The sequence below is a fragment of the Leuresthes tenuis genome, unplaced genomic scaffold (assembly GCF_036924035.1).
Source record: "Leuresthes tenuis unplaced genomic scaffold, fLeuTen1.0.hap1 SCAF_19, whole genome shotgun sequence".
In the NCBI taxonomy this organism is placed as follows: domain Eukaryota; kingdom Metazoa; phylum Chordata; class Actinopteri; order Atheriniformes; family Atherinopsidae; genus Leuresthes; species Leuresthes tenuis.
The window spans coordinates 19,941,346-19,961,114 of NW_027325373.1; positions in this window are offsets into that span (position 1 = coordinate 19,941,346).

Sequence of the window (19,769 nt, forward strand, 5' to 3'; positions counted from 1 at the left end):
ACATGACCTGTAAGGTGAGGGAGATGAACTGTGGATAAGACAAAAACAAGGCTCAGCTGGACACCTGACTTGAGGTCGGGCCACTGTGGAGCTTTATTATTATTCTGTTTGAAGTTTTCCCTTGACTGTCTGTCAAGAAAAATAATTCCACCTGTAGATTTTTTTCTTGACTACATACTGTACTGTATGCTTTGCTGAATCTCTAAGTGGTACACTCTCAAAGGAAAATATCTAGGAGCCTTGAAATTCAAAAGACAATTCTAGATTGCTGGGTGTAAAAATGCTCTCCCATCTCTAACTAGATGTTTGCTTTCGGTGGAGTGGCACAGCTGGTGCTAAGTGGACGATTCTGTGGCACAGTCTACTCTTCTTGGGTTGCCTTCACTGTAACATTTGGGCATCCCTGTGGGGAACAGGTCTAAAATGAGGGTATATTGCATTTCAAAGGGCTCAGGTGTTTCTCCATTTCCTTAAAAGTCTGAGAAACCCTAAGGTCCAGCCTGATGTTTCAGAGCTTACAACAGCTTAAGAGCCACATGCTTGTTTTGTCACCTTCATATTTTTCCTAAATTTAAATGCTTCGTGTTTGAGAAAAAATTTGTAGCAAACCCAGAACTGTGTATAAAGTGTATCTGGATTTCTGATGTCTTACAATTGAAAAGTCAAAAGGAGGATGCTACCTCCACCAATTCTCTTTCATCAGTGTTGACAAGTTATCACTCACATCTTAGCAAGAAGCTTGTCTGTAAGCAGTAAATGTTGCAAATATATAATAGTTTTTGAAACATTATGCCAAACAGCAATGCGTATTTGTTGATATCTGTGATTTAAAAGGTCTCTCTTTTGGCTCATGTTTTCATTTTGTTTGATCACATCCCTTTTGTTTCTACCTGTATAACTTTTCCCCTTTGTCCTTTGTTCCTCCTTGTCTTCAGGGTTTTGCCATTTCTTTCATGCCATCTATTCTCTATCCTCATCCTCCTGCCTGTGTCTTGGGAATTGATCTAAGCAAGGCATCTTGAAGGATGTCTTCATTCCCAAAAAAGTGAAATGTATGGGAGTATTGTTTAACTTCTCAGTGTGTTCAAGTTTCAAGGATCCGATGGTCATTTTATTTATTTTTACCCTGGATATTTTAGTTGCCTTTAATTATCTTGTGTGTGACATTTGATTCGATGTACTTTTACATTGTTTAAGCCAGCCTCCTTTTTGTTTGGTTTTTCGGTCTTCTCCCACTTAACAAGACATGTACAGAACTGGGATCCCAGAAACTAAAATAGCAATCTTGTTGTCCTCTGACATTAATTTGTTGCAGTTAAATGCTGAACTTCCAGGCCCATTTCCCTGCAGTACTTTTTTTGCATAGCATGACAAATTCCCAGATTTTGACCATTCTTGACCATTCTTTTGACCAACTGGTTAGTTCTGGGGCTGCATGGTGGTGTGCTGGTTGGCACCGTCACCTCACAGCGAGAGGGTCTTGGTTCAACTCCCAGCTGGGGCCTTTCTGTGTGTTTGCATGTTTTTGGGTATAGAAAATGGATGGATGGTTAATTCTGAGCAATCAGCGAGGAAAAGTTTACATGTAAATGACATGGCAAAGACAGAATCTATAAAACAGATAAAGCATCAGATCCAAAGTAAAAGAGAGGTAGGTAATAAAATTTTCTAAATATAACAAAAAAAGTCTGTATGAACCACCAAAAAGGCCTGTCCTGTTAACAGGAAGTGTGTTATATAAAAACATTTGCATCCAGCACCATTTATCTAGGGTATCAGGCAGGGCACATTCACTAATGAGGCAGAGCAGTGCTACTATAATTAAAATTGATGTGGCACATAGTGTGTGCTACAGTTCTGTTGCATCAACACTGATTGAGTTGCAGCAGAGAATGTAAGAACAGGTTCAACAATATTAGTGTCATAGAGATTGTTACAGTGTTAGGATATTATTCTGTCATTTACTACCTTGATTCCAAAAACGGACATCTCTTGCTGGAGTCTGTAAATTCTGCCGCTGATCTGGTGATGAAAATAAGGTGGAGATGTATCTTTGGGTGGAAGTACTACGAGGGTTAACAATACTGAGAAAATCTTTTTTCAGTAATAACATAATTGTTCATTATCATTTCAATGTAAAATGCAAGGAATAACTATAAAGAGAATTTACGACAGCATTTTACTGTATTTGTATGAATAAGTCACCATCAAATTTACATTTCCGGCATATGATTTCACAATTAATATTGTCAGTTAATGAATAACAGTAATCTAATCAGCATTAAACAGTAATTTCCAACAAACAGATCATCCACACACTTATTCACTGATATGACTGAAGTGGGTTGCTGGATTGATATTAATCTTTGATGTCTTATAGACTTGATGAACAAGAATAATTTGCTCGGTAAACTTGATTCTTGGGTGACTTTGCTCCACCACACTGGCTTCAAGGCATACAGTGATGTTCAGTGGCATGTTATTTTTTTTTAATCGTTAATCATTTCACTTTGCTTTTTTTCATTTATTGGAAATGATTAAAACATAAAAAAGGTTATTTTGTCATCTTTTGTACATTAACACTTTCATTTTGGCAGATACATAAAACATTTATCTTACTGGCATAAACAGCAATAGATTCTTGAAATATAGATGCAACAACTGGCAGCCCTGCTGCTGTTATTTTACTGTTATTTCACAGGGAAATTCTTTACATTGTAGATGTCAACAAACTGTAAGTGGATGTAAGAATTAGGACCATAACTTAGGAGATGCAGGAAAGCGTTACAAGAAAAATCACTCTTAGTTGAGTTTGAACCAATTTGCATCCCTATCATGAAGCACCCGTCATTCAAAGGCTGTTTCCAGAAGACTTAACTTTTCTTCAAGTTCCGTCAGCATAACAGGGAGTCATTATTATTGATGCCTTGACAGGCACTAAATATCAGCAAAAGGTAAACTGGCATTTATCTGAAGTGCAGTATTTACCACACAGATGCCATTGCAAGATGAATGTCAATTAGATTCAGCAGGGGAAGGAGAACAGCGAGCAGTGGACAGGAGATTACAAAGTTTAAGAGAGAAACACACACATAAGGAGCGGGGAACTACCCTTTGACTTGAAAACAATATGGTCCTTAATTAAAAGGATAGTGAGTAATTATTCCGAATTCAAGAATCTTCTGTCAAAAGCAGACACACTGCAAAATATCACTCATGCTTACTTCCTCGATATCTTCGATATCTAATGAGGCCACCTCTCTCTAATACATATTGGATCTGAGAAAATAAGCTCTTTTTGATCAGATATCTCTAACCCTGACCCAATTAAGGTGTGAACACAAGTGAGGAGCCCACATGACTGCGTCATCAGAGCAGAAAAAAAGAATACTTTCATTCATTTTTTTCATCCATCCAATTTGATTTATGTCTCAGAGACCTTTTTACAGAGACTGTAGTAGCCAGTCTACCTGAGTCGAGCAGAGAAAAGGTGGGTTATTTTGAATGCAGCACAGATAAGATTCTCATAGAAAGTAAAACAGAGTCTGATTGTAGATTATATTTGTAGACTATATTTTTCTTAGCTCCTGGCGGTCATCCAAATCCAGCAGTGGCCATTACACTATGTTTACGTTGAAAAATCCCTGGAGGAAGTAACCACACACATACCTTGAAGATAAATCTGGAATGTTGTTTGTGCAGTTCCATAGTTTGTAATTTGATGACATTTATCTATTTACAAGCTTGAATGTCCTTCTCCTCTCAAGCCCCGAAAACACTGTCTTTTTATACATATATATATATATATATATATATATATATACATATAATATTACATTTTGATTCATCAGACCACAGGCACTGGAACACATTTCAATGGGGCACTGTGGTGTTCATACATGCATTCATGAACATGTGTTTATGTGTCATTTTGATTACGCAGTATACAGCTGTGTTATTTTTCATTTATGACAGAGCTGCACAGAATATGCACATTTTTTACTGTTATTTTCTGTGCTTATACAGTTTAAAGCAATAGACTGCATTTATACATGTGCATATACAGTAAAGGAGTTAGTAGTTTGATCATACTTTTGGGTTTGTAATACTATTGTAGGTATTTTCATTGTGTGGCAGGGAGATAAGCAAGGTAGGCCCTGTGCAGGTTGCCAGTCCATCACAAGGTCACACAGAGACACTCACACTCACTCCTAGGAACAGTTTGGAATCACCAATTAACCTGATATGCATGTTTTTGGGCAGTGAGAGGAAGCTAGAGTACCTGAAGAGCACGCACACACAGGAAGAACACACAAACTCCACACAGAAAGGGTCCAGCTGGGATTCGATGAAGGGACAAACCCCTGCACCTCCATGCTGGCCAAATTCAAAATTATTATAATAAATATTATAATATTTGAATAACATTATTTGGTCTGAACATAAGCTTTAATTCAACAATTAGAAATGTTTTTCTTCTTCAGGCCTGCAGTGAAAATTCAAATCTCAAGTTCAAATGTAACAAAACAGCAACACTGTAAAGCAGGCTTTCATTGTCAGCTGCGTTCCTAAGAGCAGGCACTGTTTAAATTAATCTGTTTGATTAAAGGAAAATGTTTTTTGTGGGACTTGAACCCAATTTTACCACAAATGCTTAATGGGAATTCAACCAGGAGCAGTTGATTGTTTTGGGGAGGAATGCCACAACTAGGATCTTTTGACACATACCCAGCCAAACATGAGGGATCCTTTTATCAGGGAAAAATTATTAGCTTTTCTTTTTGTTCAGACAAAAACTATTTATTAATCTGAAGCAGCATAAGTCGAACTGGCAATAAACTCAGCCTTGAACAGTATTTCTTTAATAGCACATATTGTGTTGTGTTGTTTTCACATACTATTTGTATAATTAGTTGCTTTACAAACCATGTTCGTATCTGTGGCCTCAATATCAAATGTTTAAATACAAAAAGGATTAAAAAAGAATAGATACTCGAGGTCACTGTAACTCAAGATGTGGAAACATTTAGCTTTAAAGTTGTGATTGATTATTGCTGCATCTGTTTATGATGATTTCACATGTAAAAGCCTGATGTCTTTTTGTGTGTGTGCAATGTTTTGTTGGCAATGCTGTTCATTTAATGTGATGTGCATAATTGATTATTTTATATAAAAGTCTACACTGTTGTAACTATTGCTGGACCAACCTGCTGTCCATCTTGACCAGGACACTTAAAAAAATGATTTTTTTAATCTAAAGAGTTTTTTTTTTCATGCTGGTTAAATAAAGGTTTAAAATGAGAATAATAAAATGCTTGACTCTCGTTTGTCAGTTCCAGTAAATAGATGAGAAACGGTTAACACCTCAAAGCTCAAGCAGTATTGCAGCACACTTCACAAGCCTCATGCGGCTCTTGCCAAGCTTTAATCAGGAGCTCACAGGGCAGATAATAATTATATGATAATTCAGCCAATACTCATAAGATGCTCAAAACAGCTACAGTAGACAAGCTGGCAAAATAGGCTGCAGACACAAGACCCAACCTACTGTTTGATGGTTCCTCTGGAGAACCCCGCTGTGAGAACTGCTGTTGGATCTGTAAATAAAAAGATGAGAAGTGATGATTCAGGTTGAAAAAATTCCATATTCAGTGTACACTATTCTTGAGAAATTTGCAATCTACAATCACTGTACACTGCACTAGCATGTATGTTCTATAGTATCGTAGCATTATTTTCTTTGGTTTCTCTGTATTTAATAAAAAAAAAACAAGACCTGTACTGTCACAAAGATCTTCTTCTATTTTGAAGTCTAATGAAATCTCACAAAAAACTGTAGAACAATGACTAACTTTTCAGCTCTTTGCAGCTCTGTTACATCATCAAATAGTGTTGCCCTTCCTGACTGAGGTGGCCAGTGCACAGTGCTGCTGCCTTTAATAACATGTCACACCATGAGGAATTTCTACCATATCCATTGCATGTAAATATACTGTGAAGCTGATTGTTACGTCAAGATCTAGTGATGCAATCATACAAACTGAGGAAAACACCCACTTCAGACGAGTTCTCCTTGAAGTGTTCCACCATCTATTGATGTGTAAAAGCATCTGTAGACAATGGAAGTTCTGTGATGTACTCTTTGTGATGAAAAACGTTGACATGTTTGCCAGATTTCACGTTTCTTCCTTCCAGCTCTGTGTTAGCCAGCTCTCTCAGAAGAGATTCTTAGAAGTAATAAAAACATGTTTCACATGAATCACAAGGCGTGTGAATTAAAAATGTTTTGGTTTATATGATAAAAATATGTAACATTGCTGGCATGACATATCAAACTGCTGGTTTCCGTGGCTCTTTTCACTGCTCATGGAATAGTAAGAATGCAGCAATTCGTCCATGCAGCAATCCAATTTTCCAAGGTTAAGAGGCCTACTCCAGGTGGCGCCGTATTGGTGATTGGCCTTCTATCATTTTGCTAATTCTATCAACTTGTGCAGTGAAGCTTTCAGATTTTGCAGAATGAGGACAGATAGCTTTCACATGAGGTCAGTAGTATGGTGGACACTTTTAAGATAGTGTAACAGGTTGAATGATTGAATGAAAACATGAACATGATGAGTTCACCCTTTGATGTCTAAAAGCGTATAATGAAGCTTGGATGAGAGCTTATTGCTTGCTACCATTTTGCCCGTTACTAAACGTAGCTCAAAATGGAAGATTTGTACATGGAGTTAAGAAGAGGCATATTAAAATGCATTTCTTTATCTCGTCATATGTATCCACTGTTCTGACTGCACAGTATTAACTCTCTGGGATAAGGGAAATACGATTTGTTGCATTTAAGCCAATGATAACTGCCTTGGGCAAGGTAAAACCTAGAACGCTGAGGTGATGTCTCTATAAAGTGATGAAAATATGTTTATGTTGACTGGGTAGTTGTGCAAAACATCCCTGCAAATGTCTTAAACATGTTCTTTGCAGAACTTTACAAGCATTTACAGAAAGTACCAACCAGGATTGCCTTACTGTTCATTAAAGTCTTCAAAAGTTCCCTTCCTGCTTCTAACATTCAGTTCCATTTGATTAAGTCCCACTCAATTTATCTATGTAGTGTCAATTCACAACAAAAATAATCTCGAGGCTCTTTGTAGAGTACATACAATACAGGGCACTTAAATCCAGTTATAATCCAATTCAGTACAGTCCAGTATAATAGTATTTGTAAAATGCCACCTTGTTAAAAGTTTACTGGCAAAAAACCCAACAGATCACACTGAATCTTCAGTTTCTTACAATCCCCTGTTCTGAGCATAAGGTGGTGGGTGACAGTGGAGACAAGAAATCCCTTTTAACGAGAAGAGAGCTCCAGAACCAAAGTCAGGGAAGGTAGCCATCTCCTTAAACTGGTTAATTACCACCTCTCTCCATTTGTAATTCTGGATGTCCAAACTAAGATAACCCCGAACACATCATCAGCCTAATTACACCATCAGGATTTCCAAACCCTAGAAAGCTCGCTCTAAACTCAGAGAAGAGAAACATCTACAACCAGGGACTTTTTCCATATTGCGCACATTAAATGTTAACCTGGCAGCATTTATAGAATCTATATCTATTCCTTTCAACTGCTCAAAGCACACAAACTCATACAGCACATCCAGCAAAAATGACGATATAACCACTCTTAATGTTTATTTGGCAAATACAGATATGGCATTCAGACAAAATTTGAATCCTAACTTTTTGTTTTCAGGTTATGATGGGCTAAAGTGAAGCGGTCATGGACTTTAGATGATTGGATGAAAGTGATATCTAGTGATGAATTATGAATCTGCATTGGACAAGATGATGATGTGGAAACTTTTGTTTGGTGCAGGACCAATGAAACAGACAAAGCTGACTGCCTGAAGAAACCAAGCACATTTCCACAATCATTGATGATATGGGGTCAGGTAAAGGACATGGGGAAATGGCAGTCATTTCCTCTGCAGTAAATATGCAGGTGGACATTGACATTTTGAACACTTTTCTCATTTCATCAGTTGAAAGGAGGTTTGGTGATGCTGGGGTTATTTTTCAGGATGATGATGCATCTTGCCACAGAACAAAGAGCAGTCAGACTTCTCTTTCAAACAGTCACAATTTCCATCTGAATGAAACTTTATAAAATTGAAAAAATAGATAAATGAATAAAAACTCCATGACAAGGCTCCAGTCTGCAAAAATCTCTCTATATATCTATCTCACTCTCTCTATATATAGAGAGAGATGTATATAGATAAAGATTGTCTTAATTGTCATTGTGCAGTCACCTGAACAACAAAACTGAAAACAGAAACTGTTCCGGAGTATTGTTTTAACTCTTAATGAGCCTGTACCTCCTACCAGTCGTCAACATGCTGAACAGCTGATGGTTTGGATGGAAGTGGTCTCTGACAAGGTTTTTAGCTCTAGAGATGCACCAGGAGCTTACAATGGCATCCAGGGAGGGAAGTGGCCAGCTGATCACCATTCCTGCAGTTCATATCACCCTCTGCATATATATATATGTGTGTGTGTTTTGTCTATGCAGTCCTTTTTCTCATTTATGCAAGCACTTGCAATCGGTGGTTCAGTGTCTTACAAAAAGTTTCAAGTTGCTAGGGATCAAACTTCTGACCTTCAGATTTGCCACAGCCATATAAGTGTTGGGTATTATTTTGAAAAAAAGCAGGGGGAAAAAAGTGTGGAAAAGGAAAGATTTAGATGTATGTAAAAACCAACAAAGACACACAAGCTAATCTGAATTTATTTCTGCAAATGTGTCACAGTATAACACTATCACAGTAGCCTCTGTTTTAACCATTTGGGAAAATACATCATTTTGAAAACAGAACCCTTTCTTGAAATCATGGTTCTTGTTAATTCATTTTCATTCATATTGAGTAAGTGCTTTCATTTCTACTGGAAGAACAAAACGATTTCCTTCCTGCTGCATGAGGGATATGAAAAAAAATGTACCAGCTAAAGGAAAAAAAGCTGAACAAAAGATTGTTTAAGCTGAAGCAGTACTTGAAAGGTGCCTTGTTTATTTCTGAATAAGGTGGAAGAAACCGTCAGATTGTCATCAAATCGAAAAGCATTTCACACTTTTCTACTACAATTTCTCCCATTTGATAAAACTGCATATTTTATCTTTGCAGCTTGAGACACCTTTTCCTCTAACACACAGCAAGACACAGACATGTATTTTAAATCAACACTACTGCCAGACATCCTGCCAACTATGGAACTGAAAAATGTAACGTGTGAAATTTTCAACCTCTTTTTTCTTTCATATGCTTCCACCACTTAACAGCTAACTGCCTGTGTTGTCTGATGTTTTGTCTAATTAAAGAAAAAACAACCTGTAAAACACCAAAGCACAAAAGCATCTACATATAAAAGCATTTACCCAAAATGTTTGCTTTGCTTTTGAGCAGCCACCTCCTGCGACTCCACAAAGGATTCTCACCTTCTCCTTCAACACTGTACTTGCCTGGTATTGGTTGGGCTAATTTAAGATTTTTCTTAGCCCCAGCTCAAGATGAGGTCATCTTAACAGATGGTTTGAAATGGAGTTAAGATGGTCAGCACTAATTTATCTATGTTAAGTCATTTGCGTCTAATTGATGACTGTATCATTACCCCAAATTAGGCAAATCCTTAGAGACTATATTGCCAAAATTAGAAATATGTTGTTTCCTTTTCTAGTGAAAAGCCTCAGGAATGCTTATCTATTGGTGAGATTGGTGAGTAGACACTTGCCTTGAAGATTCACTACTGCTCAGTGACATTTGCCACATTACAAATGCCTTCCAAGCTGTTAATATACCCTTTTGGTCTGTATCGGGTCTCAGGTGGTTATCACTGTTTGAAATGAGATTGTGGTTTAAAAGGGCACTAAGGGCAATAAAAGGTCTGTGGTATTTGCTCAAAATAACTCTGCCACTACTATTACACATACGTGAGTACACACAACTATAGAGTAAGTGGAGCAAGGGGGACAAAAGTTATGTAAAGCATTTTTTTGTCTTTTGAAACATTAAACTCATCATTAGCTGTTCATTTCGACCAAGAGAATATTTGTGAGATTACTATGCACAAGTTCTTTTCAGGAAGCACAGAGTACTAAACCAATGCATTAGCACCACTGCACTAATTCAGCAATTTTATCAGGCAGATTGATCATAAGTACACACACAGACACACACATACACACTTTTGCCATTATGAATCCTATTTTGAGATGACTGACAGTTCATTCTTGCTGACAACAAAGATTTTAGGTTCTGAACCAACCTGTTTTTAGTAGAAATGTGTGGAGTACCACAGCAGTTAATTGTTAGTCAAAGAGCTCAGATACTTACAATCATGTGATTGTATTTACTGTAAATGACCTGTAGATTTGATGAGTACGCTGAATTTAGTAATAAAAACAAGCAATTAAATAAAAATCCCTCATTTTCAGACCTTCGAAGATGTTCAGTTAAAAACTACTAGCAGCATGATATTGGTGTCAAACACATAAATTTGCCTCAGAGTGTGTTGCTCTATAGCTTACACATGCTTACACATACGAGTCACAATGGCCAAAATATTTTTGGGTCGTCCAATAACCGGAAGGTTGGGGGTTCGATTCCCACTCTTGGCACTCAAAAAGATTGGTGAAACTGACAGCTGGAGGGGAGTCCACCTCCTTGCCACGGCCAAGGTGACCTTGAGCAAGGCACCAAACTCCTATTTCGTGTATTTCCCTGTACATGATGTTAATCTGATCTTAATCTTTATTATACATTTCTCACTCTTAATGGGCACTGTCTTGGCTATGTAGTAGACAGGGAGCAACCACCAACCAATTTTTAGCCGGTAGAAGGTGGATACATCATCAGGCACCTTAAAACATAAAGTTTTATTTTAAGACAGCATCTCGTCTAATAATTATGTCTACCCTTGATCAACCCAGTTATATGTATTTTATATACTAACAACTTGGAAGTTGTTTTCTGTTTTCTTTCTTATTTTTGGTTTTGAACCTTAACAGACACAAGAACAAAGAAAGTGAAAGGAAGTGTCTTCACTGACCAACTTCATTGTGAACAAATCTTGAATTTGATGCCGGTAACACACTGTAAAGAGTAATAGAGAAATATACATACAACACCTTTCTGGAAGACTCTACATACAGGAGATTAACTGGTGACATGACATGGTGACAGAGTTGAGTATAAAAGGAGCGTCCACAAAACTGGCTTTTTCTTTCCATGAAAAGATGGATTGTGGCTCCCTACTTTTTTCCAAACTCTGTCAGAAAAATCCTGGCAAAGTTTTAAAAAAGTATTTTCTGGTCCTTCAACATTTACAGAGCATAATATCATGAAGTATTCAAGACGTATGAGGAAATTGCAGTGTGTAAAGGCCAAGGATGGAAATCACTGTTGGATGAACCTTACCTTTGAGCTCTGATGTGGCACTACATGAGAAACTGACATGTCAATTTTATTCATAGTCATTTAAGGTTGGGGATACCTTAGAAAAACTTTTTTATTCAACACATTTAGTCTCTGCTTTGAAACAAAACAAATAACTGTATTATGCAAGACAATTTCATCAGGACAATGCCAGACTTCATTCTGTATGACTTACAGCATCACTGCATCAGCTACACATCCATTCAATTTCTACATGTATATATTTAATAAAGGGTAAAATAAATCAATAAAATAGAAATTAATGTTTTTTAAAGAACTTTTTTGGGAAGTAAGCTTTGTAATTTAGATAGACATGTCCTAATGTATTGGCTGTTCAAAGAATTTGAAAATTTGTTTCTGGGTATAGCTTTTCTGTCCTGGGAAAGAATCTTATGCCCCCCACCTGTTGTGTTTTTTTTCCAAGCTTTCTACTCCATTTCAAAACATAACCAGGTGCCATGAAAACCCTCAAACAAGCCAAGTTTCTATCACTTGACTAGACTCTTCCAGAGATGTCCAAAGCTCAATTACCATTACTGAAAATGAAAAAGCGTGTTCTGCATCAAAATACCAGTAATGACATTTCTGATGTCTGGAAAGAATATCAATTCATCAGACCTTACAAAGGCTTAAACTTCAGAGACGGGTGTTTGACATTTGGAGCCCCTCTTTGGCATGACCTTTGCTACAGTTCACCATGTAAGTGTCAATCTCACCATTTGCCTCTGAAATTTTCATTTATGATATTCTTGCTGACAAGGAAAATGGAAGCAGAGCAGGCAGTGGTGTTTTGATTCTGTATTCTTAAGATGTCAGAGCAGAACAAAGGCAAGGTTTAGCCTCGTTATCTGTCTCAAAAGTTCCATTACATTGTGGCAAGATCTGTTGATTTGAGACAGTAAGTATGTCTGAATATCCTCCTTGTTTCCTGTACATTGCTTTCAGCCTTCTATTGTTGCCTGGAAAGAGGCATGTGGCAAACATAAAAATGAAAAAAGTTATCTATGATTAGAAAATAAAATCTGAATCGTCAGCTGCAGGAGCTTCAAAAACCCTCACCGTGACTGGAACATCTGTTTGTTGACCACCTCAGATCACTGATAATGTTTATTCAGAGTACTGAATTAAATACAGAAATATGTGCTCTCGATAGGAGGTTTTCATTTATGTTTGAACATACTGAATAGTATATGACATTCACTGCTTGTCAATTGAGTGTTTCATTGCAGAAGAAGCAGCGTGAAACCTTGAGCCACAGCTCCACTGTGTGGTAAAAATAATGAATATACAAAGCTTAGCCACAACCTGTCAACACTGCTATAGAGCACATGAAGCAACACATACAACCTCTGGTAGATAAAAAGATATTAAGCTACATCTCATTACAAGATTTTGCTTAGTTCCAAAGCTTCAATAAAATTCAACCCCATTTGATCTGATTAATTTAAGAGGATTCCTGGTGCTTGTTCACACAAAACTGATGTGGGCATAATGTAAAGTCCATCAAATAAATTGCAAGGCAAACATCCATCCATCCAAACTATTTACTTTCAGATGACATATTGCAGTGTTGGACAACAGTCTCACTTGTTGTTATTCCAACAACTGACTGCATAGATTGATTCCTGCAGTAAATCAAAATGAAAAAGGCACATTGTCCTCATATCCTCATTCGTTATGACTTACAAGTGGCTAATGCACCAACACCCACTTCGTCTTACAATATAACAAGACTATCATGTTACACAGGGGGTGGCAGTTGATACATAGGCTTTCTACACTACTGGAGCAAGTTCCTGAAATGGAATTTCACCATTCCTCACACAATACGGGCACCAGGAAATTATGTGTTGCATGCACGGCGCAGCAGGTGACAATCCTGATTATCCCCTGCTGTGTGGTTCCTGTTTCAGTGTCACAGTCAGTAAAATGATTCCGTTTTAAGTTGAATCTGTTACCCACCACTCAGCTCCAAGTGGTGGTAGGTCACACTCAGTTGGGCAGAATCTCACCTCTAAAATTGTCTAAACTCGACATAAGCAGAAGCCTGAAACTGTTATTTTCTGAAAGGTTTCCATGGTAATGCTTGTGTGGTTAACGGTAGCCTTTTTAGAGTCTGTTCTATTACATCTTTTGTTCTTAATTTGTTCTCTTGGAGGTGCAACCACCCACACAGGTGCACATGAATATGCTATACACATTTCTGCAGTGGCTTCACATTATTCCATTGATTTACAGGAGCTGTGCAAAGAAATGCAACAACACGCCAGCAAGCCCACAAACATGAATGTAAACAACTCATATTGCCAATTCAAATGAAAATCTTGCTTTGTATATGTGTTTCAAAGACAAAAATAGTTTTTTTTACAGTTTTGGCACAATACAGAATATTGATACTGCAGATGGCGATGTTGTGGTCCACAGACAAAGTTTCTTCCTTATCCTGGTGTCAACAGACAAATGAGACGTGACAAAGTACCCTTTCAGTTTATTTTTTATTCACCACTGGACACCAAGGCATGGACCATCAACAAATCATAGAATTCTGAATGAGAGAAGAATCATAAATGACTGGAGGAAACCATAGTTTCGCTTTAGCTACAGCAACTGTAGTTGTTTTAAGATGGTGGCTTAGTGGCACTCCTCTGCAGCATAGTGTGTCAAACCCACGCTGTATTAGATGAACGGTTTTGTTTGGCACAGCACAGACAAGGGCTGGGTGAAAATATGTTTTAACAGGAAGAGACCAAAGGCTTTCTGCCAAAACAACTGACACATGATCCATCTGTTATCCAGGCAAGTGGTGTCTATTCCAAATACACACCAAGAATCAAATTATAAATGATAGGTAGAAACATTTAAAATATAAATACTCAGCTGGAAAATCGATTTGTTACAAAACCAACTTAGCTTGTAAATGTTGTTGTTTTACAGTCTAAATGTTTAAATTTGTTTGATTTTTTTCTTTTTTTTAGACTGAAACATACATTCTAAAACACCCACAAATTATTATAAACATTTATCAATCTTGTTTTTATTGTGGATTATGAGATTTGTCTATTTTGATAAAAGGTTCCCTTCACTGAAATCCCCATGTTACAAAAGTACACCTGTACCTACAAACAATGGCATCTTTTGAGTTTCATCCTCATTCTTTGTCTTCACAAAACTATCAAAACAGGTTCTGCATAGTTCCGCGGCACGCATATCATATCTCGTAAATCCCCTTGGCTGAACACCAATTTCTGCATAACATATCAAACAGTTTAAGTGCTACGCCTACATAATTTACGGAAGGCTAACTGCAGGCAGGCAGGATATGCTTTGGTCTGGCTATGCTTTTTACTCTTGTCTCTACGTCTTATACACTTATGTTTGCAATTAAAGATAATCCCAACTATGCATTATGATAAATCTCACATGGAATAAGTGATGTACTACATGTTAGAATGAAAAAGACAAAGGAGGGCCACACCTTGAATAGCTATGACTGACAGAAGATAATTAACAGTTATACCTGCATATAGACTGACAAACAGCCCAGCTTCAAGGGCCATGTTTCAGGGTATAACTTAAATAAAGATCCTTGATAGACCCACACAGTTGCAATGGAGATTAAATTTGTTGATTCAAATTGTATATGAAATAATATTAAGATTACATGTTTTCTTATAATTACAAACCACCTAAATATTCTCCATGACAACAGCACAAATCTGTGCGTAAGAGTCGAGTCGAGATGGCAACCGTTGGTGGTGCTTTTTTAGATTTCTTAGTAAAATAAATTATTTGACATGTTAATGAACCTATAGACTCATGTAAAATATTAATTTGTTATGATATGAAACACATATTCGGGTATGCATTTAATTCAGCAAGCTTATTTCAAGCATTTATTTGAATATATTTGCTGAGCATATGCATATGACATACAGGCTACACAATGTAGCGTAACACTGGAGAAATAAAAGCTAAGAAATAATCTAGTCAGATTATGTAGACAATAACTAGCTTGACAAAGAAAAGTCAATTAATCTGCAAAGTTGAATAAAGTTTCTTCAAATACCATCTCAAAAACCAGCAAAGGTTAAACTCAGCCAAACCCTCATCAGAACCAAGAAATCCCAGAGTTGTTAGGCTCAGTGATCACCATTTAACAGTTTTAACCTAATATTAAGACAGAATGCATTATTGCTACATAGGTTTACAGCACAAAATATTACAGTTTTACAATAAAGCCTACTCAAGTACTGAAGGCAGTCCCTTAAGAGTGTTGAATTTCCATTCAAATCAGGTGTTCAGCTGGACAACAGATTGTATCTGCAGGTCTCCACTACCTCAACCTCTTCTCCTGAGACTGAAACAGTGTTTGGCTTAGTTGTGGTCTTCCTAAAATTTCTTCAAAATGAGATTATTTACACAAACCTGTACTTCATCTGGGTGTTTCTAGAGATGGCAGAACTCAGTGTTGAGTGAAGTGAATTTGTGAGAGTACCATCCACAGTGGTTTAAAAGAAAGAAAAAGGAAGGATAGCTTTCTAGACTAACAAAAAAAAAAAAGATTTTTATCAAATTTGTACAAAATTATGTTTTTCATAAGGGTTCCCCACAACTAATATATTTAATTCTGATTTAATTTCTAATAACATTAATAGCAGATGGACAGACAAAAACTTGTGTATGATACTTAAATGAGTGAGATACTTTTAATTATTCAAATATCATTTTCTTAACACAAGTTGAATTTACGCAGAAGCTCAAAGAACATTTTTGGGTTGTTAGTTACCATCATTTTTACACCATCCATCTATCCATTTTCTATATCCGCTTACTCCAACTCAGGGTCGCAGGGGGCCTAGAGCCTATCATTGGGGGAGAAGTAGGGTGCATCCTGAGTGGGTCGCCTATCCATGACAGGGCCAATTCTTACACACCGAGCAAATATGACCAGAATACTGCAGTCTGGGACATTTTTCTACATGTCTTATAGACACTTTCAAGATATTTTGTTGTCCTACAGGCAACGATTTAGATGGTTTAAAAAATGGATCCTTTTTCTTCCTGCTTTGGTGGCAAATTTCATGATGATTTCTCAGAAACGCTGTGCTGTAGGTAAGTAGATGAGGGAAGCAGGCCAGGAGAAAGTGTGAAAAGCTAGAAGTGATGGCAGGAGAGCCTAAGTGGAATGATGCAGAGCAAGGCAGACTGGTACACACTTTAAGTAGTGCCTGGAGTACAAGTTAAGCCAGAATTTTCAAAAAAAGAAAGAAAAAAAAAAAAAGCTTAAGTAAGACACTGACTGGCTAAGGGTGGATAAGGACCAAAGGCATTAGTACTGCAGTGTTGATGGAATGGTGAGAGTCAGGTGTACAGGATGTAATCAGAAGGTTGGGAGGAGGTGAGGACACCCCGCCCACAGACACACATGCACAAACATTCAATTCAATTCAATTAAATTTTATTTATATAGCGCCAGATTACAACAATTGTCATCTCAAGGCACTTAAGTAATATAGTCCAATTCAAGCCAATTGGAATTCAATTCATTGTAATCATAATCCAATGAATTCATATAGAGCCAATTAAAAAAATTAATATCCTAGCTAAGGAAACCAACAGATTGCACCGAAACTTGTCTTCAGTCCAATCTCCCGTCCTGAGCGTGCCTGTGGCGACTGTGGAAAGGAACGACTCCCTTTTAACAGGAAGAAACCTCTGGCAGAACCAAACTCAGGAAGGGTGGCCATCCGCCTCGACCAGCTGGGGTTTGAGAAGACAGAAAAGAGGGAAAAGAGGGGGGAAAAACACCATAACGCCATTCAAAGGATATCTGTTGGAACAGGGAAACATACGTTAATAACCACAATAATGTCACATGTTCATAAAATCATTTGAGAAATTAAACAGGGGGAAAAAGAGAGCAAAGTGAGGAAAGGTGTGACAGATGAGGTCCCCCAGCAGTCTAAGCCTGTAGCAGCTTAACTATGGGATGTTTCAGGATTACCTGAGCCATCCCTAACTATAAGCTTTATCGAAAAGGAAAGTTTTAAGCCTAATCTTAAAAGTGGAAAGGGTGTCTGCTTCCTGGACATTTACTGGCAGCTTATTCCACAAGAGAGGGGACTGATAACTGAAGGCTCTACCTAGAAACTCTGGGAACAACAAGTAAACCTACAGTTTGGGAGCGAAGTGCTCTGTTAGGAAAATATCTTACAGTGAGATCTTTAAGATATGATGGAGCTCGGTCATTAAGAACTTTATATGTGAGAAGAAGAATCTTAAATTCTATTCTGAATTTAACAGGGAGCCAATGAAGAGAAGCTAAAACTGGAGAAACATGATCTCTCCTGTTAGTTCTCATCAGAACTCTGGCTGCAGCATTTTGGATGATGGCCATAGAGAAGGAATGAAAGAAGGAAACACAGGGAAATAGAGAAGATGGAAAATCTCTACCCCACATGATGACAATCTATCATTACGATATTTCAGTTTTGCTATGACTAAGTCTGATTATCCGGGAATCCAATTAATAGAATATAACAAATAGATTATGTTTTACATGTTATCAGATGAACATTTTAGGCAGTTTAGCAAGGATGTTAAATTGTATAGCACAATGGATTTTCAATGTTCTACACTTCTGGATGCTTGAATCTGAAACACAAGGTACAAAGCAAGGCAAAAGGAGATCAAGTTGGGAAACATCCATCCACCCATTCATTTTCTATACCCGCTTAATCCAACTCAGGGTCACGGGGCAAGAGGCAGGGTACACTCTGAACAGGTTGTCAGTCCCTCAGAGTGCCACATAGAGACAAATAACCATCCACACTCACACTCATTTCTAGGGTCAATTTTTAGAGTCACCAATTAACCTGACATGCATGTTTTTGGGTGGTGGGAGGAAGCCGGAGTACACGGAGAGAACCCACCAACTACCTTAGTTGCACAATTTGAATATAATGCTGTCTTTCAACAAAAGAAAATGCATGTCTTGTTTCAAAAGACCCACTATGTCCATTTCTATTCGCTTCATAATCTGGTGTACATGGCAGTATGAGGCAATGTCTACCTTTAAGGATCAGAAAGACATTTTCCTCATGTGCACAGAAAATGACAGAGAAGCTTTGAATCACATTCACATACAAGGAATAGGTTTTTGTGATTGGTGCAAAGAGTAGCAAAGAAAAATGAACAAGACACTTGAAAATAAACAGAGGAATAAGATTAAAACTAAAATAAAGGTAAGAATAAGTAGAATAAAAAATTTTTGTCAGATTTACAGCGGGGATGTGGAATATTTACATAACATGAGTAATAATGATAATGAGTATTTACATTGTGGAAAGTAATGGCAATGTGGAAAATTTACAATAAAGATACATTTTTACACTGTAAAGTGATGGGAATGTGCAATAGTTCTGCAGATCTGTGTTAGTGATGCTCCTTATCCTTGTTGATAAGGTTGATAGCAGTCGTAAAATAGTTATTTTTGCAATGAAAGGTTTTGGTTCTGAATGACCACAGCCTCCTGCTAGAGGGGAGCAGGAGATGGGATGTACGGGATGGAGGGGGTCAGCTTCAATCTTTGTTGCACGCTTCAGGGTCCCGTAGATGTACAGGTCCTGGAGGGAGGGTAGATCGCAGCTGATCACCCTCTCAGCAGAGTGGATTATAGAGCTTGCTCAGGTCCTTTGCAGTGGCAGCAGCATACCATATGGTGATGGAGGTGGTGAGAACGGACTTGTTGATCGAGGTGTAGAAGTTCATCATCATTTTCATTTGTCAATCTCCCACCTGTAGGGAGACTCATGCCCATCAGAGAAGAGTCCAATGAGGGTGGTGTCATCTGCAGGAGCTTAATAGACTGATGGCTCGAGGTGCAGGAGTTAGTGTACTGGAAGAAGAGCAGAGGAGAAAGAACATAGCCTTGTGGGGGATCCAGTGCTGATGTGCTTAACATGCTGATTCAGTAATCCACTTGCAGGTGGAGTCAGGCACACTCAGCTGGGAAAGCTTGTCCTGCATAAGAGATGGAATGATGCTGTTGAAGGCAGAGCTGAAGTCCATGAACAGGATCCTGGCGTAGGTCCCTGAGGAGTAAAGGTGCTGGTGGATGAAGTGCAGAGCCATAGAGAGTCTGTAGTCGTTCTGTCCCATGAGCCTTGTTTTTTTGGGGAACAGGATTTGAAGCAGGCTGGCACATGGCATGTCTCCAGTCAAGGTGTTGAAAATGTTTGTGAACACCGGGGACAGCTGGTCAGCACAGTTCTTCAGGGT